This window comes from Camellia sinensis, chromosome 12, assembly GCF_055761805.1.
Source record: "Camellia sinensis isolate YWXY chromosome 12, ASM5576180v1, whole genome shotgun sequence".
In the NCBI taxonomy this organism is placed as follows: domain Eukaryota; kingdom Viridiplantae; phylum Streptophyta; class Magnoliopsida; order Ericales; family Theaceae; genus Camellia; species Camellia sinensis.
The window spans coordinates 20,569,855-20,596,975 of record NC_138972.1 but is presented as its reverse complement, the minus strand read 5'-3'; positions in this window follow the sequence as shown (position 1 = coordinate 20,596,975).

Here is a 27,121-nt window from a genome sequence, read left to right as displayed (position 1 = left end):
CAATCTTGCGCACCTCATTGCACTGTTTTGCGCACATTACTTGCATTTTGCATGCATTTTATCGCGCTATCTTGGCACCGCATCGCGCTGTTTTGGGCACATTACCTGCATTTTGCATGCATTTTATCGCGCGATCTTGCGCACCACATTGCACGGTTTTGGGCACACTACTTGCATTTTGCATGCATTTTATCGCGCTATCTTGCGCACCTCATTGCGCAGGTTTGTGCACTCTTCTTGCATTTTGCATGCATATTATCGCGCCATCTTGCGCACTCATTGCGCAGTTTTGTGCACACTACTTGCATTTTGCATGTATTTTATCACGGTATCTTGCGCACCTCATTGCACTGTTTTGTGCACATTACTTGCATTTTTCATGCATTTTATCGCGCTATCTTGCGCAACTCATCGCGCTGTTTTCTGCACATTGCTTGCATTTTGCATGCATTTAATCGCGCTATCTTGCGCACCTGATGGCACTGTTTTGCGCACAGTACTTGCATTTTGGATGCATTTTATCGCGCCATCTTGCGCACCCCATTGCGCTGTTCTGTGCACACTACTTGCATTTTGCATGCTTTTTATCGCGCCATCTTGCGCACCTCATTGCGCAGTTTTGTCCACACTACTTGCATTTTGCATGCATTTTATCGCGCTATCTTGCGCACCTCATTGCACTGTTTTCTGCACATTACTTGAAATTTTGCATGCATTTTATCGCGCTATCTGGCGCACCTCATTGCACTGTTTTCTGCACATTACTTGAAATTTTGCATGCATTTTATCGCGCTATCTTGCGCAACTCATCGCGTTGTTTTCTGCACATTATTTGCATTTTCCATGCATTTTAACGCGCTACCTTGCGCACCTCATTGCGCTGTTTTGTGCACACTACTTGCATTTTGCATGCATTTTATCGCGCCATCTTGCGCATCTTATTACGCAGTTTTGTGCACACTACTTGCATTTTGCATGAATTTTATCGCGCAATCTTGCGCACCTCATCGCGCTGTTTTCTGCACATTATTTGCATTTTGCATGCATTTTTTCGCGCTATCTTGCGCACCTCATTGCACTGTTTTATGCACATTACTTGCATTTTGCACACATTTTATCGCGCTATCTTGCGCACCTCATTGAACTGTTTTATGCACATTACTTGCATTTTGCAAGCATTTTATCGCGCTATCTTGCACACCTCATTGCGTTGTTTTGTGCACACTACTTGCATTTTGCATGCATTTTATCGCGCCATCTTGCGCACCTCATTGCGCAGTTTTGTGCACACTACTTGCATTTTCCATACATTTTATCGCGTAATTTTGCGCACCTCATCGCGCTGTTTTCTACACATTATTTGCATTTTGCATGCATTTTATCGCACTATCTTGCGCACCTCATTGTAATGTTTTATGCACATTACTTGCATTTTGCATGCATTTTATCGTGCTATCTTGCGCACCTCATTGCACTGTTTTGCGCACGTTACTTGCATTTTGCATGCATTTTATCGCGCTATCTTGGCACGGCATCGCGCTGTTTTGTGCACATTACCTGCATTTTGCATGCATTTTATCGCGCTATCTTGCGCACCTCATTGCACTGTTTTAGGCACACTACTTGCATTTTGCATGCATTTTATCGCGCTATCTTGCGCACCTCATTGCGCAGTTTTTGCACTCTCCTTGCATTTTGCATGCATATTATCGCGCCATCTTGCGCACCACATTGCGCAGTTTTGTGCACACTACTTGAATTTTGCATGCATTTTATGGCGCTATCTTGCGCACCTCATTGCCCTGTTTTGTGCACATTACTTGCATTTTGCACGCATTTTATCGCGCTGTCTTGCACACCTCATTGCGCAGTTTTGTTCACACTACTTGCATTTTGCATGCATTTTATCGTGCTATCTTGCGCACGTCATTGCACTGTTTTTCGCACATTACTTGCATTTTGCATGCATTTTATCGCGCTATCTTGGCACCGCTTCGCGCTGTTTTGGGCACATTACCTGCATTTTGCATGTATTTTATCGCGCTATCTTGCGCACCTCATTGCAATGTTTCAGGCACACTACTTGCATTTTGCATGCATTTTATCGCGGTATCTTGCGCACCTCATTGCACTGTTTTATGCACATTACTTGCATTTTGCATGCATTTTATCGCGCTATCTTGCGCACCTCATTGCGCTGTTTTGTGCACACTACTTGCATTTTGCATGCATTTTATCGCGCCATCTTGCGCATCTCATTGCGCAGTTTTGTGCACACACTTGCATTTCGCATGCATTTTATCGCGCAATCTTGCGCACCTCATCGCGTTGTTTTCTGCACATTATTTGCACTTTGCATGCATTTTATCGCGCCATCTTGCGCACCTCATTGCACTGTTTTATGCACATTACTTGCGTTTTGCACGCATTTTATCGCGCTATCTTGCGCACCTCATTGCGCAGTTTTGTGCACACTACTTGAATTTTGCATGCATTTCATCGCGCCATCTTGCGCACCACATTGCGCAGTTTTGTGCACACTACTTGCATTTTGCATGCATTTTATCGCGCTATCTTGCGCACCTCATTGCCCTGTTTTGTGCGCATTACTTGCATTTTGCACGCATTTTATCGCGCTATCTTGCACACCTCATTGCGCAGTTTTGTTCACACTACTTGCATTTTGCATGCATTTTATCGTGCTATCTTGCGCACCTCATTGCACTGTTTTGCGCAGATTACTTGCATTTTGCATGCATTTTATCGCGCTATCTTGGCACCGCATCGCGCTGTTTTGGGCACATTACCTGCATTTTGCATGCATTTTATCGCGCTATCTTGCGCACCTCATTGCACTGTTTCAGGCACACTACTTGCATTTTGCATGCATTTTATCGCGCTATCTTGCGCACCTCATTGCGCAGTTTTTGCACTCTCCTTGCATTTTGCATGCATATTATCGCGCCATCTTGCGCACCTCATTGCGCAGTTTTGTGCACACTACTTGAATTTTGCATGCATTTTATCGCGCTATCTTGCGCACCTCATTGCCCTGTTTTGTGCACATTACTTGCATTTTGCACGCATTTTATCGCGCTGTCTTGCACACCTCATTGCGCAGTTTTGTTCACACTACTTGCATTTTGCATGCATTTTATCGTGCTATCTTGCGCACCTCATTGCACTGTTTTGCGCACATTACTTGCATTTTGCATGCATTTTATCGCGCTATCTTGGCACCGCATCGCGCTGTTTTGGGCACATTACCTGCATTTTGCATGCATTTTATCGCGCTATCTTGCGCACCTCATTGCACTGTTTCAGGCACACTACTTGCATTTTGCATGCATTTTATCGCGCTATCTTGCGCACCTCAATGCGCAGTTTTTGCTCTCTCCTTGCATTTTGCATGCATGTTATCGCGCCATCTTGCGCACCTCATTGCGCAGTTTTGTGCACACTACTTGAATTTTGCATGCATTTTATCGCGCTATCTTGCGCACCTCATTGCCCTGTTTTGTGCACATTACTTGCATTTTGCACGCATTTTATCGCGCTGTCTTGCACACCTCATTGCGCAGTTTTGTTCACACTACTTGCATTTTGCATGCACTTTATCGTGCAATCTTGCGCACCTCATTGCACTGTTTTGCGCACATTACTTGCATTTTGCATGCATTTTATCGCGCTATCTTGGCACCGCATCGCGCTGTTTTGGGCACATTACCTGCATTTTGCATGCATTTTATCGCGCGATCTTGCGCACCACATTGCACGGTTTTGGGCACACTACTTGCATTTTGCATGCATTTTATCGCGCTATCTTGCGCACCTCATTGCGCAGGTTTGTGCACTCTCCTTGCATTTTGCATGCATATTATCGCGCCATCTTGCGCACTCATTGCGCAGTTTTGTGCACACTACTTGCATTTTGCATGTATTTTATCACGGTATCTTGGGCACCTCATTGCACTGTTTTGTGCACATTACTTGCATTTTTCATGCATTTTATCGCGTTATCTTGCGCAACTCATCGCGCTGTTTTCTGCACATTACTTGCATTTTGCATGCATTTAATCGTGCCATCTTGCGCACCTGATGGCACTGTTTTGCGCACACTACTTGCATTTTGGATGCATTTTATCGCGCCATCTTGCGCACCCCATTGCGCTGTTCTGTGCACACTACTTGCATTTTGCATGCATTTTATCGCGCCATCTTGCGCACCTCATTGCGCAGTTTTGTCCACACTACTTGCATTTTGCATGCATTTTATCGCGCTATCTTGCGCACCTCATTGCACTATTTTCTGCACATTACTTGAAATTTTGCATGCATTTTATCGCGCTATCTGGCGCACCTCATTGCACTGTTTTCTGCACATTACTTGAAATTTTGCATGCATTTTATCGCGCTATCTTGCGCAACTCATCGCGTTGTTTTCTGCACATTATTTGCTTTTTCCATGCATTTTAATGCGCTACCTTGCGCACCTCATTGCGCTGTTTTGTGCACACTACTTGCATTTTTCATGCATTTTATCGCGCCATCTTGCGCATCTCATTGCGCAGTTTGGTGCACACTACTTGCATTTTGAATGAATTTTATCGCGCAATCTTGCGCACCTCATCGCGCTGTTTTCTGCACATCATTTGCATTTTGCATGCATTTTTTCGCGCTATCTTGCGCACCTCATTGCACTGTTTTATGCACATTACTTGCATTTTGCACACATTTTATCGCGCTATCTTGCGCACCTCATTGCACTGTTTTATGCACATTACTTGCATTTTGCATGCATTTTATCGCGCTATCTTGCGCACCTCATTGCGCTGTTTTGTGCACACTACTTGCATTTTGCATGCATTTTATCGCGCCATCTTGCGCATCTCATTGCGCAGTTTTGTGCACACTACTTGCATTTTCCATGCATTTTATCGCGTAATTTTGCGCACCTCATCGCGCTGTTTTCTGCACATTATTTGCATTTTGCATGCATTTTATCGCACTATCTTGCGCACCTCATTGCAATGTTTTATGCACATTACTTGCATTTTGCATTCATTTTATCGCGCAATCTTGCGCACCTCATCGCGCTGTTTTCTGCACATTACCTGCATTTTGCATGCATTTTATCGCGCTATCTTGCACACCTCATTGCACTGTTTTGGGCACACTACTTGCATTTTGCATGCATTTTATCGCGCTATCTTGCGCACCTCATCGCACTGTTTTATGCACATTACTTGCATTATGCATGCATTTTATCGCACTATCTTGCGCACCTCATTGCGCTATTTCGTGCACACTACTTGCATTTTGCATGCATTTTATCGCGCCATCTTGCGCATCTCATTGCGCAGTTTTGTGCAAACTACTTGCATTTTGCATGCATTTTATCGCGCTATCTTGCGCACCTCATTGCGCAGTTTTGTGCACACTACTTGAATTTTGCATGCATTTCATCGCGCCATCTTGCGCACCACATTGTGCAGTTTTGTGCACACTACTTGCATTTTGCATGCATTTTATCGCGCTATCTTGCGCACCTCATTGCCCTGTTTTGTGCACATTACTTGCATTTTGCATGCATTTTATCGCGCTATCTTGCACACCTCATTGCGCAGTTTTGTTCACACTACTTGCATTTTGCATGCATTTTATCGTGCTATCTTGCGCACCTCATTGCACTGTTTTGCGCACATTACTTGCATTTTGCATGCATTTTATCGCGCTATCTTGGCACCGCATCGCGCTGTTTTGGGCACATTACCTGCATTTTGCATGCATTTTATCGCGCTATCTTGCGCACCTCATTGCACTGTTTCAGGCACACTACTTGCATTTTGCATGCATTTTATCACGCTATCTTGCGCACCTCATTGCGCAGTTTTTGCACTCTCCTTGCATTTTGCATGCATATTATCGCGCCATCTTGCGCACCACATTGCGCAGTTTTGTGCACACTACTTGAATTTTGCATGCATTTTATCGCGCTATCTTGCGCACCTCATTGCCCTGTTTTGTGCACATTACTTGCATTTTGCACGCATTTTATCGCGCCGTCTTGCACACCTCATTGCGCAATTTTGTTCACACTACTTGCATTTTGCATGCATTTTATCGTGCTATCTTGCGTACCTCATTGCACTGTTTTGCGCACATTACTTGCGTTTTGCATGCATTTTATCGCGCTATCTTGGCACCGCGTCGCGCTGTTTTGGGCACATTACCTGCATTTTGCATGCATTTTATCGCGCTATCTTGCGCACCTTATTGCACTGTTTCAGGCACACTACTTGCATTTTGCATTCATTTTATCGCGGTATCTTGCGCACCTCATTGCACTGTTTTATGCACATTACTTGCATTTTGCATGCATTTTATCGCGCTATCTTGCGCACCTCATTGCGCTGTTTTGTGCACACTACTTGCATTTTGCATGCATTTTATCGCGCCATCTTGCGCATCTCATTGCGCAGTTTTGTGCACACACTTGCATTTCGCATGCATTTTATCGCGCAATCTTGCGCACCTCATCGCGCTGTTTTCTGCACATTATTTGCATTTTGCATGCATTTTATCGCGCTATCTTGCGCACCTCATTGCACTGTTTTATGCACATTACTTGCGTTTTGCACGCATTTTATCGCGCTATCTTGCGCACCTCATTGCGCAGTTTTGTGCACACTACTTGAATTTTGCATGCATTTCATCGCGCCATCTTGCGCACCACATTGCGCAGTTTTGTGCACACTACTTGCATTTTGCATGCATTTTATCGCGCTATCTTGCGCACCTCATTGCCCTGTTTTGTGCACATTACTTGCATTTTGCACGCATTTTATCGCGCTATCTTGCACACCTCATTGCGCAGTTTTGTTCACACTACTTGCATTTTGCATGCATTTTATCGTGCTATCTTGCGCACCTCATTGCAATGTTTTGCGCACATTACTTGCATTTTGCATGCATTTTATCGCGCTATCTTGGCACCGCATCGCGCTGTTTTGGGCACATTACCTGCATTTTGCATGCATTTTATCGCGCTATCTTGCGCACCTCATTGCACTGTTTCAGGCACACTACTTGCATTTTGCATACATTTTATCGCGCTATCTTGCGCACCTCATTGCGCAGTTTTTGCTCTCTCCTTGCATTTTGCATGCATATTATCGCGCCATCTTGCGCACCTCATTGCGCAGTTTTGTGCACACTACTTGAATTTTGCATGCATTTTATCGCGCTATCTTGCGCACCTCATTGCCCTGTTTTGTGCACATTACTTGCATTTTGCACGCATTTTATCGCGCTGTCTTGCACGCCTCATTGCGCAGTTTTGTTCACACTACTTGCATTTTGCATGCATTTTATCATGCTATCTTGCGCACCTCATTGCCCTGTTTTGCGCACATTACTTGCATTTTGCATGCATTTTAGTGCGATATCTTGGCACCGCATCGCGCTGTTTTGGGCACATTACCTGCATTTTGCATGCATTTTATCGCGCTATCTTGCGCACCTCATTGCACTGTTTTGGGCACACTACTTGCATTTTGCATGCATTTTATCGCGCTATCTTGCGCACCTCATCGCACTGTTTTGTGCACATTACTTGCATTTTGAATGCATTTTATCGCGCTATCTTGCGCAACTCATCGCGCTGTTTTCTGCACATTACTTGCATTTTGCATGCATTTTATCTAGCTATCTTGCGCACCTGATTGCACTATTTTGCGCACACTACTTGCATTTTACATGCATTTTATCGCGCCATCTCGCGCACCCCATTACGCAGTTCTGTGCACACTACTTGCATTTTGCATGCATTTTATCACGTCATCTTGCGCACCTCATTGCGCAGTTTTGTCCACACAACTTGCATTTTGCATGTATTTTATCGCGCTATCTTGCGCACCTCATTGCACTGTTTTCTGCACATTACTTGAAATTTTGCATGCATTTTATCGCTATCTTGCGCACCTCATCGCTCTATTTTCTGCACATTATTTGCATTTGGCACGCATTTTAACGCGCTATCTTGCGCACCTCATTGCGCTGTTTTGTGCACACTACTTGCATTTTACGTGCATTTTATCGCGCCATCTTGCGCATCTCATTGCGCAGTTTTGTGCACACTACTTGCATTTTGCATGCAGTTTGTCGCGCAATCTTGCGCACCTCATCGTGCTGTTTTCTGCACATTATTTGCATTTTGCATGCATTTTATCGCGGTATCTTGCGCACCTCATTGCACTGTTTTATGCACATTACTTGCATTTTGCATGCATTTTATCGCGCTATCTTGCGCACCTCATTGCGCTGTTTTGTGCACACTACTTGCATTTTGCATGCATTTTATCGCGCCATCTTGCGCATCTCATTGCGCAGTTTTGTGCACACTACTTGCATTTCGCATGCATTTTATCGTGCAATTTTGCGCACCTCATCGCGCTGTTTTCTGCACATTATTTGCATTTTGCATGCATTTTATCGCGCTATCTTGCGCACCTCATTGCACTGTTTTATGCACATTACTTGCATTTTGCACGCACTTCATCGCGCTATCTTGCGCACCTCATTGCGCAGTTTTGTGTACACTACTTGAATTTTGCATGCATTTTATCGCGCTATCTTGCGCACCTCATTGCCCTGTTTTGTGCACATTACTTGCATTTTGCACGCATTTTATCGCGCTGTCTTGCACGCCTCATTGCGCAGTTTTGTTCACACTACTTGCATTTTGCATGCATTTTATCATGCTATCTTGCGCACCTCATTGCCCTGTTTTGCGCACATTACTTGCATTTTGCATGCATTTTATTGCGATATCTTGGCACCGCATCGCGCTGTTTTGGGCACATTACCTGCATTTTGCATGCATTTTATCGCGCTATCTTGCGCACCTCATTGCACTGTTTTGGGCACACTACTTGCATTTTGCATGCATTTTATCGCGCTATCTTGCGCACCTCATCGCACTGTTTTGTGCACATTACTTGCATTTTGAATGCATTTTATCGCGCTATCTTGCGCAACTCATCGCGCTGTTTTCTGCACATTACTTGCATTTTGCATGCATTTTATCTAGCTATCTTGCGCACCTGATTGCACTATTTTGCGCACACTACTTGCATTTTAAATGCATTTTATCGCGCCATCTCGCGCACCCCATTACGCAGTTCTGTGCACACTACTTGCATTTTGCATGCATTTTATCGCGTCATCTTGCGCACCTCATTGCGCAGTTTTGTCCACACAACTTGCATTTTGCATGTATTTTATCGCGCTATCTTGCGCACCTCATTGCACTGTTTTCTGCACATTACTTGAAATGTTGCATGCATTTTATCGCTATCTTGCGCACCTCATCGCTCTATTTTCTGCACATTATTTGCATTTGGCATGCATTTTAACGCGCTATCTTGCGCACCTCATTGCGCTGTTTTGTGTACACTACTTGCATTTTACGTGCATTTTATCGCGCCATCTTGCGCATCTCATTGCGCAGTTTTGTGCACACTACTTGCATTTTGCATGCAGTTTGTCGCGCAATCTTGCGCACCTCATCGTGCTGTTTTCTGCACATTATTTGCATTTTGCATGCATTTTATCGCGCTATCTTGCGCACCTCATTGCACTGTTTTATGCACATTACTTGCATTTTGCATGCATTTTATCGCGCTATCTTGCGCACCTCATTGCGCTGTTTTGTGCACACTACTTGCATTTTGCATGCATTTTATCGCGCCCTCTTGCGCATCTCATTGCGCAGTTTTGTGCACACTTCTTGCATTTCGCATGCATTTTATCGTGCAATTTTGCGCACCTCATCGCGCTGTTTTCTGCACATTATTTGCATTTTGCATGCATTTTATCGCGCTATCTTGCGCACCTCATTGCACTGTTTTATGCACATTACTTGCATTTTGCACGCACTTCATCGCGCTATCTTGCGCACCTCATTGCGCAGTTTTGTGCACACTACTTGAATTTTGCATGCATTTCATCGCGCCATCTTGCGCACCACATTGCGCAGTTTTGTGCACACTACTTGCATTTTGCATGCATTTTATCGCGCTATCTTGCGCACCTCATTGCCATGTTTTGTGCACATTACATGCATTTTCCACGCATTTTATCGCGCTATCTTGCACACCTCATTGCGCAGTTTTGTTCACACTACTTGCATTTTGCATGCATTTTATCGTGCTATCTTGCGCACCTCATTGCACTGTTTTGCGCGCATTACTTGCATTTTGCATGCATTTTATCGCGCTATCTTGGCACCGCATCGCGCTGTTTTGGGCACATTACCTGCATTTTGCATGCATTTTATCGCGCTATCTTGCGCACCTCATTGCACTGTTTCAGGCACACTACTTGCATTTTGCATGCATTTTATCGCGCTATCTTGCGCACCTCATTGCGCAGTTTTTGCACTCTCCTTGCATTTTGCATGCATATTATCGCGCCATCTTGCGCACCTCATTGCGCAGTTTTGTGCACACTACTTGAATTTTGCATGCATTTTATCGCGCTATCTTGCGCACCTCATTGCCCTGTTTTGTGCACGTTACTTGCATTTTGCACGCATTTTATCGCGCTGTCTTGCACACCTCATTGCGCAGTTTTGTTCACACTACATGCATTTTGCATGCATTTTATCGTGCTATCTCGCGCACCTCATTGCACTATTTTGCGCACATTACTTGCATTTGGCATGGATTTTATCGCGCTATCTTGGCACCGCATCGCGCTGTTTTGGGCACATTACCTGCATTTTGCATTTATTTTATCGCGCTATCTTGCACACCTCATTGCACTATTTTGGGCACACTACTTGCATTTTGCATGCATTTTCTCGCGCTATCTTGCGCACCTCATCGCACTGTTTTGTGCACATTACTTGCATTTTGAATGCATTTTATCGCGCTATCTTGGGCACCTCATCGCACTGTTTTGTGCACATTACTTGCATTTTGAATGCATTTTATCGCGCTATCTTGCGCACCTCATTGCATTGTTTTGGGCACACTACTTGCATTTTGCATGCATTTTATCGCGCTATCTTGCGCACCTCATCACACTGTTTTGTGCACATTACTTGCATTTTGAATGCATTTTATCGCGCTATCTTGCGCAACTAATCGCGCTGTTTTCTGCACATTATTTGCACTTTGCATGCATTTTAACGCGCTATCTTGCGCACCTCATTGCGCTGTTTTGTGCACACTACTTGCATTTTGCATGCATTTTATCGCGCCATCTTGCGCATCTCATGGCGCAGTTTTGTGCACACTACTTGCATTTTGCATTAATTTTATCGCGCAATCTTGCGCACCTCAACGCGCGGTTTTCTGCACATTATTTGCATTTTGAATGCATTTTATCGCGCTATCTTGCGCACCTCATTGCGCTATTTTGTGCACACTACTTGCATTTTGCATGCATTTTATCGCGCCATCTTGCGCATCTCATTGCGCAGTTTTGTGCACACTAGTTGCATTTTGCATGCATTTTATCGCGCAATCTTGCGCACCTCATCGCGCTGTTTACTACACATTATTTGCATTTTGCATGCATTTTATCGCGCTATCTTGCGCACCTCATTGCACTGTTTTATGCACATTACTTGCATTTTGCACGCATTTTATCGCGCTATCTTGCGCACCTCATCGCACTGTTTTGTGCACATTACTTGCATTTTGAATGCATTTTAACGCGCTATCTTGCGCACCTCATTGCGCTGTTTTGTGCACACTACTTGCATTTTATCGCGCTATCTTGCGCACCTCATCGCACTGTTTTGTGCACACTACTTGCATTTTGCATGCATTTTATCGCGCTATCTTGCGCAACTCATCGCGCTGTTTTCTGCACATTATTTGCATTTTGCATGCATTTTAACGCGCTATCTTGCGCACCTCATTGCGCTGTTTTGTGCACACTACTTGCATTTTGCATGCATTTTATCGCGCCATCTTGCGCATCTCATGGCGCAGTTTTGTGCACACTACTTGCATTTTGCATTAATTTTATCGCGCGGTTTTCTGCACATTATTTGCATTTTGAATGCATTTTATCGCGCTATCTTGCGCACCTCATTGCGCTATTTTGTGCACACTACTTGCATTTTGCATGCATTTTATCGCGCCATCTCGCGCATCTCATTGCGCAGTTTTGTGCACACTAGTTGCATTTTGCATGCATTTTATCGCGCAATCTTGCGCACCTCATCGCGCTGTTTACTGCACATTATTTGCATTTTGCATGCATTTTATCGCGCTATCTTGCGCACCTCATTGCACTGTCTTATGCACATTACTTGCATTTTGCACGCATTTTATCGCGCTATCTTGCGCACCTCATTGCGTAGTTTTGTGCACACTACTTGAATTTTGCATGCATTTTATCGCGCCATCTTGCGCTCCACATTGCGCAGTTTTGTGCACACTACTTGCATTTTGCATGCATTTTATCGCGCTATCTTGCGCACCTCATTGCCTTGTTTTGTGCACATTACTTGCATTTTGCACGCATTTTATCGCGCTATCTTGCACACCTCATTGCGCAGTTTTGTTCACACTACTTGCATTTTGCATGCATTTTATCGTGCTATCTTGCGCAACTCATTGCACTGTTTTGCGCACATTACTTGCATTTTGCATGCATTTTATCGCGCTATCTTGCGCACCTCATTGCACTGTTTTATGCACATTACTTGCATTTTGCACGCACTTCATCGCGCTATCTTGCGCACCTCATTGCGCAGTTTTGTGTACACTACTTGAATTTTGCATGCATTTTATCGCGCTATCTTGCGCACCTCATTGCCCTGTTTTGTGCACATTACTTGCATTTTGCACGCATTTTATCGCGCTGTCTTGCACGCCTCATTGCGCAGTTTTGTTCACACTACTTGCATTTTGCATGCATTTTATCATGCTATCTTGCGCACCTCATTGCCCTGTTTTGCGCACATTACTTGCATTTTGCATGCATTTTATTGCGATATCTTGGCACCGCATCGCGCTGTTTTGGGCACATTACCTGCATTTTGCATGCATTTTATCGCGCTATCTTGCGCACCTCATTGCACTGTTTTGGGCACACTACTTGCATTTTGCATGCATTTTATCGCGCTATCTTGCGCACCTCATCGCACTGTTTTGTGCACATTACTTGCATTTTGAATGCATTTTATCGCGCTATCTTGCGCAACTCATCGCGCTGTTTTCTGCACATTACTTGCATTTTGCATGCATTTTATCTAGCTATCTTGCGCACCTGATTGCACTATTTTGCGCACACTACTTGCATTTTAAATGCATTTTATCGCGCCATCTCGCGCACCCCATTACGCAGTTCTGTGCACACTACTTGCATTTTGCATGCATTTTATCGCGTCATCTTGCGCACCTCATTGCGCAGTTTTGTCCACACAACTTGCATTTTGCATGTATTTTATCGCGCTATCTTGCGCACCTCATTGCACTGTTTTCTGCACATTACTTGAAATGTTGCATGCATTTTATCGCTATCTTGCGCACCTCATCGCTCTATTTTCTGCACATTATTTGCATTTGGCATGCATTTTAACGCGCTATCTTGCGCACCTCATTGCGCTGTTTTGTGCACACTACTTGCATTTTACGTGCATTTTATCGCGCCATCTTGCGCATCTCATTGCGCAGTTTTGTGCACACTACTTGCATTTTGCATGCAGTTTGTCGCGCAATCTTGCGCACCTCATCGTGCTGTTTTCTGCACATTATTTGCATTTTGCATGCATTTTATCGCGCTATCTTGCGCACCTCATTGCACTGTTTTATGCACATTACTTGCATTTTGCATGCATTTTATCGCGCTATCTTGCGCACCTCATTGCGCTGTTTTGTGCACACTACTTGCATTTTGCATGCATTTTATCGCGCCCTCTTGCGCATCTCATTGCGCAGTTTTGTGCACACTTCTTGCATTTCGCATGCATTTTATCGTGCAATTTTGCGCACCTCATCGCGCTGTTTTCTGCACATTATTTGCATTTTGCATGCATTTTATCGCGCTATCTTGCGCACCTCATTGCACTGTTTTATGCACATTACTTGCATTTTGCACGCACTTCATCGCGCTATCTTGCGCACCTCATTGCGCAGTTTTGTGCACACTACTTGAATTTTGCATGCATTTCATCGCGCCATCTTGCGCACCACATTGCGCAGTTTTGTGCACACTACTTGCATTTTGCATGCATTTTATCGCGCTATCTTGCGCACCTCATTGCCATGTTTTGTGCACATTACATGCATTTTCCACGCATTTTATCGCGCTATCTTGCACACCTCATTGCGCAGTTTTGTTCACACTACTTGCATTTTGCATGCATTTTATCGTGCTATCTTGCGCACCTCATTGCACTGTTTTGCGCGCATTACTTGCATTTTGCATGCATTTTATCGCGCTATCTTGGCACCGCATCGCGCTGTTTTGGGCACATTACCTGCATTTTGCATGCATTTTATCGCGCTATCTTGCGCACCTCATTGCACTGTTTCAGGCACACTACTTGCATTTTGCATGCATTTTATCGCGCTATCTTGCGCACCTCATTGCGCAGTTTTTGCACTCTCCTTGCATTTTGCATGCATATTATCGCGCCATCTTGCGCACCTCATTGCGCAGTTTTGTGCACACTACTTGAATTTTGCATGCATTTTATCGCGCTATCTTGCGCACCTCATTGCCCTGTTTTGTGCACGTTACTTGCATTTTGCACGCATTTTATCGCGCTGTCTTGCACACCTCATTGCGCAGTTTTGTTCACACTACATGCATTTTGCATGCATTTTATCGTGCTATCTCGCGCACCTCATTGCACTATTTTGCGCACATTACTTGCATTTGGCATGGATTTTATCGCGCTATCTTGGCACCGCATCGCGCTGTTTTGGGCACATTACCTGCATTTTGCATTTATTTTATCGCGCTATCTTGCACACCTCATTGCACTATTTTGGGCACACTACTTGCATTTTGCATGCATTTTCTCGCGCTATCTTGCGCACCTCATCGCACTGTTTTGTGCACATTACTTGCATTTTGAATGCATTTTATCGCGCTATCTTGGGCACCTCATCGCACTGTTTTGTGCACATTACTTGCATTTTGAATGCATTTTATCGCGCTATCTTGCGCACCTCATTGCATTGTTTTGGGCACACTACTTGCATTTTGCATGCATTTTATCGCGCTATCTTGCGCACCTCATCACACTGTTTTGTGCACATTACTTGCATTTTGAATGCATTTTATCGCGCTATCTTGCGCAACTAATCGCGCTGTTTTCTGCACATTATTTGCACTTTGCATGCATTTTAACGCGCTATCTTGCGCACCTCATTGCGCTGTTTTGTGCACACTACTTGCATTTTGCATGCATTTTATCGCGCCATCTTGCGCATCTCATGGCGCAGTTTTGTGCACACTACTTGCATTTTGCATTAATTTTATCGCGCAATCTTGCGCACCTCAACGCGCGGTTTTCTGCACATTATTTGCATTTTGAATGCATTTTATCGCGCTATCTTGCGCACCTCATTGCGCTATTTTGTGCACACTACTTGCATTTTGCATGCATTTTATCGCGCCATCTTGCGCATCTCATTGCGCAGTTTTGTGCACACTAGTTGCATTTTGCATGCATTTTATCGCGCAATCTTGCGCACCTCATCGCGCTGTTTACTACACATTATTTGCATTTTGCATGCATTTTATCGCGCTATCTTGCGCACCTCATTGCACTGTTTTATGCACATTACTTGCATTTTGCACGCATTTTATCGCGCTATCTTGCGCACCTCATCGCACTGTTTTGTGCACATTACTTGCATTTTGAATGCATTTTAACGCGCTATCTTGCGCACCTCATTGCGCTGTTTTGTGCACACTACTTGCATTTTATCGCGCTATCTTGCGCACCTCATCGCACTGTTTTGTGCACACTACTTGCATTTTGCATGCATTTTATCGCGCTATCTTGCGCAACTCATCGCGCTGTTTTCTGCACATTATTTGCATTTTGCATGCATTTTAACGCGCTATCTTGCGCACCTCATTGCGCTGTTTTGTGCACACTACTTGCATTTTGCATGCATTTTATCGCGCCATCTTGCGCATCTCATGGCGCAGTTTTGTGCACACTACTTGCATTTTGCATTAATTTTATCGCGCGGTTTTCTGCACATTATTTGCATTTTGAATGCATTTTATCGCGCTATCTTGCACACCTCATTGCGCTATTTTGTGCACACTACTTGCATTTTGCATGCATTTTATCGCGCCATCTTGCGCATCTCATTGCGCAGTTTTGTGCACACTAGTTGCATTTTGCATGCATTTTATCGCGCAATCTTGCGCACCTCATCGCGCTGTTTACTGCACATTATTTGCATTTTGCATGCATTTTATCGCGCTATCTTGCGCACCTCATTGCACTGTCTTATGCACATTACTTGCATTTTGCACGCATTTTATCGCGCTATCTTGCGCACCTCATTGCGTAGTTTTGTGCACACTACTTGAATTTTGCATGCATTTTATCGCGCCATCTTGCGCTCCACATTGCGCAGTTTTGTGCACACTACTTGCATTTTGCATGCATTTTATCGCGCTATCTTGCGCACCTCATTGCCTTGTTTTGTGCACATTACTTGCATTTTGCACGCATTTTATCGCGCTATCTTGCACACCTCATTGCGCAGTTTTGTTCACACTACTTGCATTTTGCATGCATTTTATCGTGCTATCTTGCGCAACTCATTGCACTGTTTTGCGCACATTACTTGCATTTTGCATGCATTTTATAGCGCTGTTTTGGGCACATTACCTGCATTTTGCATGCATTTTATCGCGCTATCTTGCACACCTCGTTGCACTGTTTTGGGCACACTACTTGCATTTTGCATGCATTTTATCGCGCTATCTCTCGCACCCCATGGCGCAGTTCTGTGCACACTACTTACATTTTGCATGCATTTTATCGCGCCATCTTGCGCACCTGATCGCGCAGTTTTGTCCACACTGCTTGCATTTTGCGTGCATTTTATCGCGCCATCTTGCGCATATCATTGGGCAGTTTTGTGCACACTACTTGCATTTTGCATGCATTTTGTCGCGCAATCTTGCGCACCTCATCGTGCTATTTTCTGCACATTATTTGCATTTTGCATGCATTTTATCGCGCTATCTTGCGCACCTCATTGCACCGTTTTATGCACATTACTTGCATTTTGCATGCATTTTATCGCGCTATCTTGCGCACCTCATTGCGCTGTTTCAGGCACACTACTTGCATTTTGCATGCGTTTTATCGCGCTATCTTGCGCACCTCATTGCGCAGTTTTTGCACTCTCCTTGCATTTTGCATGCATATTATCGCGCCATCTTGCGCACCTCATTGCGCAGTTTTGTGCACACTTCTTGAATTTTGCATGCATTTTATCGCGCTATCTTGCGCACCTCATTGCCCTGTTTTGTGCACATTACTTGCATTTTGCACGCATTTTATCGCGCTGTCTTGCACACCTCATTCCGCAGTTTTGTTCACACTACATGCATTTTGCAAGCATTTTATCGTGCTATCTTGCGCACCTCATTGCATTATTTTGCGCACATTACTTGCATTTGGCATGGATTTTATCGCGCTATCTTGGCACCGCATCGCGCTGTTTTGGGCACATTACCTGCATTTTCCATTCATTTTATCGCGCTATCTTGCGCACCTCATTGCGCTGTTTTGGGCACACTACTTGCATTTTGCATGCATTTTATCGTGCTATCTTGCGCACCTCATCGCACTGTTTTGTGCACATTACTTGCATTTTGAATACATTTCATCGCGCTATCTTGCGCACCTCATCGCACTGTTTTGTGCACATTACTTGCATTTTGAATGCATTTTATCGCGCTATCTTGCGCACCTCATTGCACTGTTTTGGGCACACTACTTGCATTTTGCATGCATTTTATCGCGCTATCTTGCGCACCTCATCGCACTGTTTTGTGCACATTACTTGCATTTTGAATGCATTTTATCGCGCTATCTTGCGCAACTCATCGCGCTGTTATCTGCACATTATTTGCATTTTGCATGCATTTTAACGCGCTATCTTGCGCACCTCATTGCGCTGTTTTGTGCACACTACTTGCATTTTGCATGCATTTTATCGCGCCATCTTGCGCATCTCATGGCGCAGTTTTGTGCACACTACTTGCATTTTGCATTAATTTTATCGCGCAATCTTGCGCACCTCATCGCGCGGTTTTCTGCACATTATTTGCATTTTGAATGCATTTTATCGCGCTATCTTGCGCACCTCATTGCGCTATTTTGTGCACACTAGTTGCATTTTGCATGCATTTTATCGCGCCATCTTGCGCATCTCATTGCGCAGTTTTGTGCACACTAGTTGCATTTTGCATGCATTTTATCGCGCAATCTTGCGCACCTCATCGCGCTGTTTACTGCACATTATTTGCATTTTGCATGCATTTTATCGCGCTATCTTGCGCACCTCATTGCACTGTCTTATGCACATTACTTGCATTTTGCACGCATTTTATCGCGCTATCTTGCGCACCTCATTGCGTAGTTTTGTGCACACTACTTGAATTTTCCATGCATTTTATCGTGCCATCTTGCGCTCCACATTGCGCAGTTTTGTGCACACTACTTGCATTTTGCATGCATTTTATCGCGCTATCTTGCGCACCTCATTGCCTTGTTTTGTGCACATTACTTGCATTTTGCACGCATTTTATCGCGCTATCTTGCACACCTCATTGCGCAGTTTTGTTCACACTACTTGCATTTTGCATGCATTTTATCGTGCTATCATGCGCAACTCATTGCACTGTTTTGCGCACATTACTTGCATTTTGCATGCATTTTATAGCGTTGTTTTGGGCACATTACCTGCATTTTGCATGCATTTTATCGCGCTATCTTGCACACCTCGTTGCACTGTTTTGGGCACACTACTTGCATTTTGCATGCATTTTATCGCGCTATCTCTCGCACCCCATGGCGCAGTTCTGTGCACACTACTTGCATTTTGCATGCATTTTATCGCGCCATCTTGCGCACCTGATCGCGCAGTTTTGTCCACACTGCTTGCATTTTGCGTGCATTTTATCGTGCCATCTTGCGCATATCATTGGGCAGTTTTGTGCACACTACTTGCATTTTGCATGCATTTTGTCGCGCAATCTTGCGCACCTCATCGTGCTATTTTCTGCACATTATTTGCGTTTTGCATGCATTTTATCGCGCTATCTTGCGCACCTCATTGCACTGTTTTATGCACATTACTTGCATTTTGCATGCATTTTATCGCGCTATCTTGCGCACCTCATTGCGCTGTTTCAGGCACACTACTTGCATTTTGCATGCATTTTATCGCGCTATCTTGCGCATCTCATTGCGCAGTTTTTGCACTCTCCTTGCATTTTGCATGCATATTATCGCGCCATCTTGCGCACCTCATTGCGCAGTTTTGTGCACACTACTTGAATTTTGCATGCATTTTATCGCGCTATCTTGCGCACCTCATTGCCCTGTTTTGTGCACATTACTTGCATTTTGCACGCATTTTATCGCGCTGTCTTGCACACCTCATTCCGCAGTTTTGTTCACACTACATGCATTTTGCATGCATTTTATCGTGCTATCTTGCGCACCTCATTGCACTATTTTGCGCACATTACTTGAATTTGGCATGGATTTTATCGCGCTATCTTGGCACCGCATCGCGCTGTTTTGGGCACATTACCTGCATTTTCCATTCATTTTATCGCGCTATCTTGCGCACCTCATTGCGCTGTTTTGGGCACACTACTTGCATTTTGCATGCATTTTATCGTGCTATCTTGCGCACCTCATCGCACTGTTTTGTGCACATTACTTGCATTTTGAATGCATTTCATCGCGCTATCTTGCGCACCTCATCGCACTGTTTTGTGCACATTACTTGCATTTTGAATGCATTTTATCGCGCTATCTTGCGCACCTCATTGCACTGTTTTGGGCACACTACTTGCATTTTGCATGCATTTTATCGCGCTATCTTGCGCACCTCATCGCACTGTTTTGTGCACATTACTTGCATTTTGAATGCATTTTATCGCGCTATCTTGCGCAACTCATCGCGCTGTTATCTGCACATTATTTGCATTTTGCATGCATTTTAACGCGCTATCTTGCGCACCTCATTGCGCTGTTTTGTGCACACTACTTGCATTTTGCATGCATTTTATCGCGCCATCTTGCGCATCTCATGGCGCAGTTTTGTGCACACTACTTGCATTTTGCATTAATTTTATCGCGCAATCTTGCGCACCTCATCGCGCGGTTTTCTGCACATTATTTGCATTTTGAATGCATTTTATCGCGCTATCTTGCGCACCTCATTGCGCTATTTTGTGCACACTAGTTGCATTTTGCATGCATTTTATCGCGCCATCTTGCGCATCTCATTGCGCAGTTTTGTGCACACTAGTTGCATTTTGCATGCATTTTATCGCGCAATCTTGCGCACCTCATCGCGCTGTTTACTGCACATTATTTGCATTTTGCATGCATTTTATCGCGCTATCTTGCGCACCTCATTGCACTGTCTTATGCACATTACTTGCATTTTGCACGCATTTTATCGCGCTATCTTGCGCACCTCATTGCGTAGTTTTGTGCACACTACTTGAATTTTGCATGCATTTTATCGCGCCATCTTGCGCTCCACATTGCGCAGTTTTGTGCACACTACTTGCATTTTGCATGCATTTTATCGCGCTATCTTGCGCACCTCATTGCCTTGTTTTGTGCACATTACTTGCATTTTGCACGCATTTTATCGCGCTATCTTGCACACCTCATTGCGCAGTTTTGTTCACACTACTTGCATTTTGCATGCATTTTATCGTGCTATCATGCGCAACTCATTGCACTGTTTTGCGCACATTACTTGCATTTTGCATGCATTTTATAGCGTTGTTTTGGGCACATTACCTGCATTTTGCATGCATTTTATCGCGCTATCTTGCACACCTCGTTGCACTGTTTTGGGCACACTACTTGCATTTTGCATGCATTTTATCGCGCTATCTCTCGCACCCCATGGCGCAGTTCTGTGCACACTACTTGCATTTTGCATGCATTTTATCGCGCCATCTTGCGCACCTGATCGCGCAGTTTTGTCCACACTGCTTGCATTTTGCGTGCATTTTATCGCGCCATCTTGCGCATATCATTGGGCAGTTTTGTGCACACTACTTGCATTTTGCATGCATTTTGTCGCGCAATCTTGCGCACCTCATCGTGCTATTTTCTGCACATTATTTGCGTTTTGCATGCATTTTATCGCGCTATCTTGCGCACCTCATTGCACTGTTTTATGCACATTACTTGCATTTTGCATGCATTTTATCGCGCTATCTTGCGCACCTCATTGCGCTGTTTCAGGCACACTACTTGCATTTTGCATGCATTTTATCGCGCTATCTTGCGCATCTCATTGCGCAGTTTTTGCACTCTCCTTGCATTTTGCATGCATATTATCGCGCCATCTTGCGCACCTCATTGCGCAGTTTTGTGCACACTACTTGAATTTTGCATGCATTTTATCGCGCTATCTTGCGCACCTCATTGCCCTGTTTTGTGCACATTACTTGCATTTTGCACGCATTTTATCGCGCTGTCTTGCACACCTCATTCCGCAGTTTTGTTCACACTACATGCATTTTGCATGCATTTTATCGTGCTATCTTGCGCACCTCATTGCACTATTTTGCGCACATTACTTGAATTTGGCATGGATTTTATCGCGCTATCTTGGCACCGCATCGCGCTGTTTTGGGCACATTACCTGCATTTTGCATTCATTTTATCGCGCTATCTTGCACACCTCATTGCACTGTTTTGGGCACACTACTTGCATTTTGCATGCATTTTATCGCGCTATCTTGCGCATCTCATCGCACTGTTTTGTGCACAGTACTTGCATTTTGAATGCATTTTATCGCGCTATCTTGCGCACCTCATCGCACTGTTTTGTGCACATTACTTGCATTTTGAATGCATTTTATCGCGCTATCTTGCGCACCTCATTGCACTGTTTTGGGCACACTACTTGCATTTTGCATGCATTTTATCGCGCTATCTTGCGCACCTCATCGCACTATTTTGTGCACATTACTTGCATTTTGAATGCATTTTATCGCGCTATCTTGCGCAACTCATCGCGCTGTTTTCTGCACATTATTTGCATTTTGCACGCATTTTAACGCGCTATCTTGCGCACCTCATTGCGCTGTTTTGTGCACACAACTTGCATTTTGCATGCATTTTATCGCGCCATCTTGAGCATCTCATGGCGCAGTTTTGTGCACACTACTTACATTTTGCATTAATTTTATCGCGCAATCTTGCGCACCTCATCGCGCGGTATTCTGCACATTATTTGCATTTTGAATGCATTTTATCGCGCTATCTTGCGCACCTCATTGCGCTATTTTGTGCACACTACTTGCATTTTGCATGCATTTTATCGCGCCATCTTGCGCATCTCATTGCGCAGTTTTGTGCACACTAGTTGCATTTGGCATGCATTTTATCGCGCAATCTTGCGCACCTCATCGCGCTGTTTACTGCACATTATTTGCATTTTGCATGCATTTTATCGCGCTATCTTGCGCACCTCATTGCACTGTCTTATGCACATTACTTGCATTTTGCACGCATTTTATCGCGCTATCTTGCGCACCTCATTGCGTAGTTTTGTGCACACTACTTGAATTTTGCATGCATTTTATCGCGCCATCTTGCGCTCCACATTGCGCAGTTTTGTGCACACTACTTGCATTTTGCATGCATTTTATCGCGCTATCTTGCGCACCTCATTGCCTTGTTTTGTGCACATTACTTGCATTTTGCACGCATTTTATCGCGCTATCTTGCACACCTCATTGCGCAGTTTTGTTCACACTACTTGCATTTTGCATGCATTTTATCGTGCTATCTTGCGCAACTCATTGCACTGTTTTGCGCACATTACTTGCATTTTGCATGCATTTTATAGCGCTATTTTGGGCACATTACCTGCATTTTGTATGCATTTTATCGCGCTATCTTGCACACCTCGTTGCACTGTTTTGGGCACACTACTTGCATTTTGCATGCATTTTATCGCGCTATCTCTCGCACCCCATGGCGCAGTTCTGTGCACACTACTTGCATTTTGCATGCATTTTATCGCGCCATCTTGCGCACCTGATCGCGCAGTTTTGTGCACACTACTTGCATTTTGCGTGCATTTTATCGCGCCATCTTGCGCATCTCATTGCGCAGTTTTGTGCACACTACTTGCATTTTGCATGCATTTTGTCACGCAATCTTGCGCACCTCATCGTGCTGTTTTCTGCACATTATTTGCATTTTGCATGCATTTTATCGCGCTATCTTGCGCACCTCATTGCACTGTTTTATGCACATTAGTTGCATTTTGCACTCATTTTATCGCGCTATCTTGCGCACCTCATTGCGCAGTTTTGTGCACACAACTTGAATTTTGCATGCATTTCATCGCGCCATCTTGCGCACCACATTGCGCAGTTTTGTGCACACTACTTGCATTTTGCATGCATTTTATCGCGCTATCTTGCGCACCTCATTGCCCTGTTTTTTGCACATTACTTGCATTTTGCACGCATGTTATCGCGCTCTCTTGCACACCTCATTGCGCAGTTTTGTTCACACTACATGCATTTTGCATGCATTTTATCGTGCTATCTTGCGCACCTCATTGCACTGTTTTGCGCGCATTACTTGCATTTTGCATGCATTTTATCGCGCTATCTTGCCACCGCATCGCGCTGTTTTGGGCACATTACCTGCATTTTGCGTGCATTTTATCGCGCTATCTTGCGCACCTCATTGCACTGTTTCAGGCACACTACTTGCATTTTGCATGCATTTTATCGCGCTATCTTGCGCACCTCATTGCACAGTTTTTGCACTCTCCTTGCATTTTGCATGCATATTATCGCGCCATCTTGCGCACCTCATTGCGCAGTTTTGTGCACACTACTTGAATTTTGCATGCATTTTATCGCGCCATCTTGCGCACCTCATTGCACTGTTTTATGCACATTACTTGCATTTTGCATGCATTTTATCGCGCTATCTTGCGCACCTCATTGCGCTGTTTTGTGCACACTACTTGCATTTTGCATGCATTTTAACGCGCTATCTTGCGCACCTCATTGCGCTGTTTTGTGCACACTACTTGCATTTTACGTGCATTTTATCGCGCCATCTTGCGCATCTCATTGCGCAGTTTTGTGCACACTACTTGTATAGCGATCCCGGGTTTACCCTTGTTGAACAGTGATCCGGACCTGTGTCCGTGAATGTTGGTAGTTGTTTATTTCCTAGTTTGCATCCTCTTTACTTTGTATTTTGAATTATGGGATGTGTTGGGCAGGTTTGTTACAGGTTGGTTGTGCTTGGGAGCCTAGTGTTGCTGCCCAGATTTTTGGTCCTTCGCCCGAGCGAAGAGGTTGTCGCTCGAGCGAGAGTAGTGTTGCCCCGGTTCTGGACCTGAGAGTTGTAGTTTCTGGCTCGAGCGAGCTTTTCGTGGCTCGAGCGGTCTGGGTTTTTCTTCGCTCGATCAAGAACTTCTTGGCTCGAGCGAGAGTTTTCTGTGTCTGGTCGCTCGAGCGACAAACCCTTCGCTCGAGCGAGAGTGTTTTATATCAGCGGACAGCAGCGTCTAAAACATCACTTTTTCACCTCTTTTCTTTGAGCAAAACCTAAATCCGAACCTCTCTCACTCTAAACTTACACTCTCTCTAAGATTTCATCTCCCTAGAGTGTGAATCTAGCCTAGGGCCTTTGTTATAAAGATAGAGGGTGTTGAGAGCTTCACTTTAATCTGAAAAAGGTTGGATTTGGAGCAAGTTGATCTTGGAGTCTTCATCTCCTTTGTGGCTTAAACTTTGAGGTAGGGATATCCTACTCCTCTCTATGGGTTTTGTCTTTAAATTTTGGTATTTTGAGATGTTGGGCTTGGCTTGGTAATTTTGTGAAAGTTTGGGGCTTTTGTGTAATTTTACAAAAGTTGGGGTTTTAATCATAATAAACCTAGATGCATGTTTGGCATGGAAAATGGAATTAATGTTGAATCATTGATGAAAATGGGACCTAAGGGTTGAAATGTTAATTATGGGAATTGGCCTAATTACATTGTTTAATTAATTGGGATAATTAATTGGTGAGAAATGAGGAAAAGAAATGTTGATTGAATATCCATTTGTGCATTTATTTTCTGTTTAGAAATAACTGCTTTGGGCTATCGGTGGAGGATAGTCGTGATTGTTGTAGACAATGTATGTTGATTAGGCAAACTGAAACTAATCAATGAAATGTGTCATGGAACTTGACGGTTAATTGAATACATTAATTGTATGTATTGTGTGATTGTATATAGAACCAATGTGTTTATATATGTTGTGTGTAGAGGAGGAGATAGGGGATGTACTCCGCGGTTTAGGGGAAGATAGGGGATGTACCTCTAAACCGGATAGGTATTTGGAGGAGATAGGGGATGTACTCCGTAGACAGAGCTCATATGCTTGTCTAGAGAAGTGAAGATAGAGCTCATATGCTTATCTTTGTGAAGTGTGGATACAGCTTGTATGCTTATCTGTGGATATTGTTGATATACATATCTGTTGTAGAGTGTGGATACAGCTTGTATGCTTATCTGTGGATATTGTTGAGATACATATCTGTTGAGATTGTGGATATAGCCTTTATGCTTATCTGAATGTGAGATATAGTTTTTATACATATCTGTGGAAATGATGATAGAGCTAGCATGCTTATCTGTTGAAAAAGGGAAAATGAAAAGTAAATGGGACTGGTAAGTCGTTGACATAAATATGTAATTTATGTGATTGTATCAGTGTTGACCAACTATCAATTGCTAATGTTTTAGTCATTGTCCATGGTTGGTTTAGTGTATTTCTACTGGGCTGTGGCTCACCCTATATGGGAACATCATTTTCAGGTGCAGGAAGCATGCCACCTCCAAGGACATAGCTGGGAGGCTAGTGGCGGGCATAGTTTTGTCGTTTTACTTTTGATGTGTTACATGTAATTTCAAGCCAAGGGCTTAATGTGTAAACGAGTTAGAACTCTTTGTTGTAACCAAGTGTTAACTTGGAAAGCTGTAAGCCCGTAGGGCATTTTGCTATGAGATTAACATGTAATACTTATGTAATGGAATTCTAATGAATGATAGAAGGTGGTTAGTTTATCTATCAACGCTTGTCTTATCTGTTGGGTTTAATGTTATTATTTTGAGGGCGTTACAACTTGGTATCAGAGCGTACCGGGTTCGAATACTTTGGGTACGTGGGAAGTGATTAGTATCACAATGGGTTTGTCTCGCTTGATAGAGACTTAGATGTAGTATCACTTGCTGTGTGCTTACTTGATAACATGCTTATGTGACTATGTGGGTATGGGATTTAATTTCTGGGATGTTGATTGGATCCTTGAGTTTCTGGAAGTCTTGTTGGAAAAGCACTTGATCAATGCTATTTCTAACCGGAACTCTAGTGACGTCTCGGGACTATCATTATCCGGAAATGAAATTCGTAAGTGCTTATGTGTTTATGTGCTTATGTGGAGTGAATTACACTTGTCCATGCATTAGGACGTGAGTGTTTAGTTTCGGCACACCTATGAATGTGCTAACGTTCTGTGTTGCCTTTATTAGGATGTCAGGACGAGGAAGAGGTGCTAGGCGTGGTAGACCTGCGAGGCAGGAAGCACCGTTACAGGGTGAGATTCCGGCAGTGCAGGAGGGAGTTGGTCAGGCCAACGTGGCTGAACCAGTGGGTCAGCAGGCTATGGGTGCCTTGGCCAGAGAGTTAGCAGGAGCTTTGGGTATTCTTAGGGCTGAGAATCAGGCAGCTGAGGCAGGGCCTTCCTTCTTGAAGAGGGAGTTCTTTCGGTGTAATCCGGACGAGTTTATTGGGGATCCTAAAGAGCCGCTTAAGG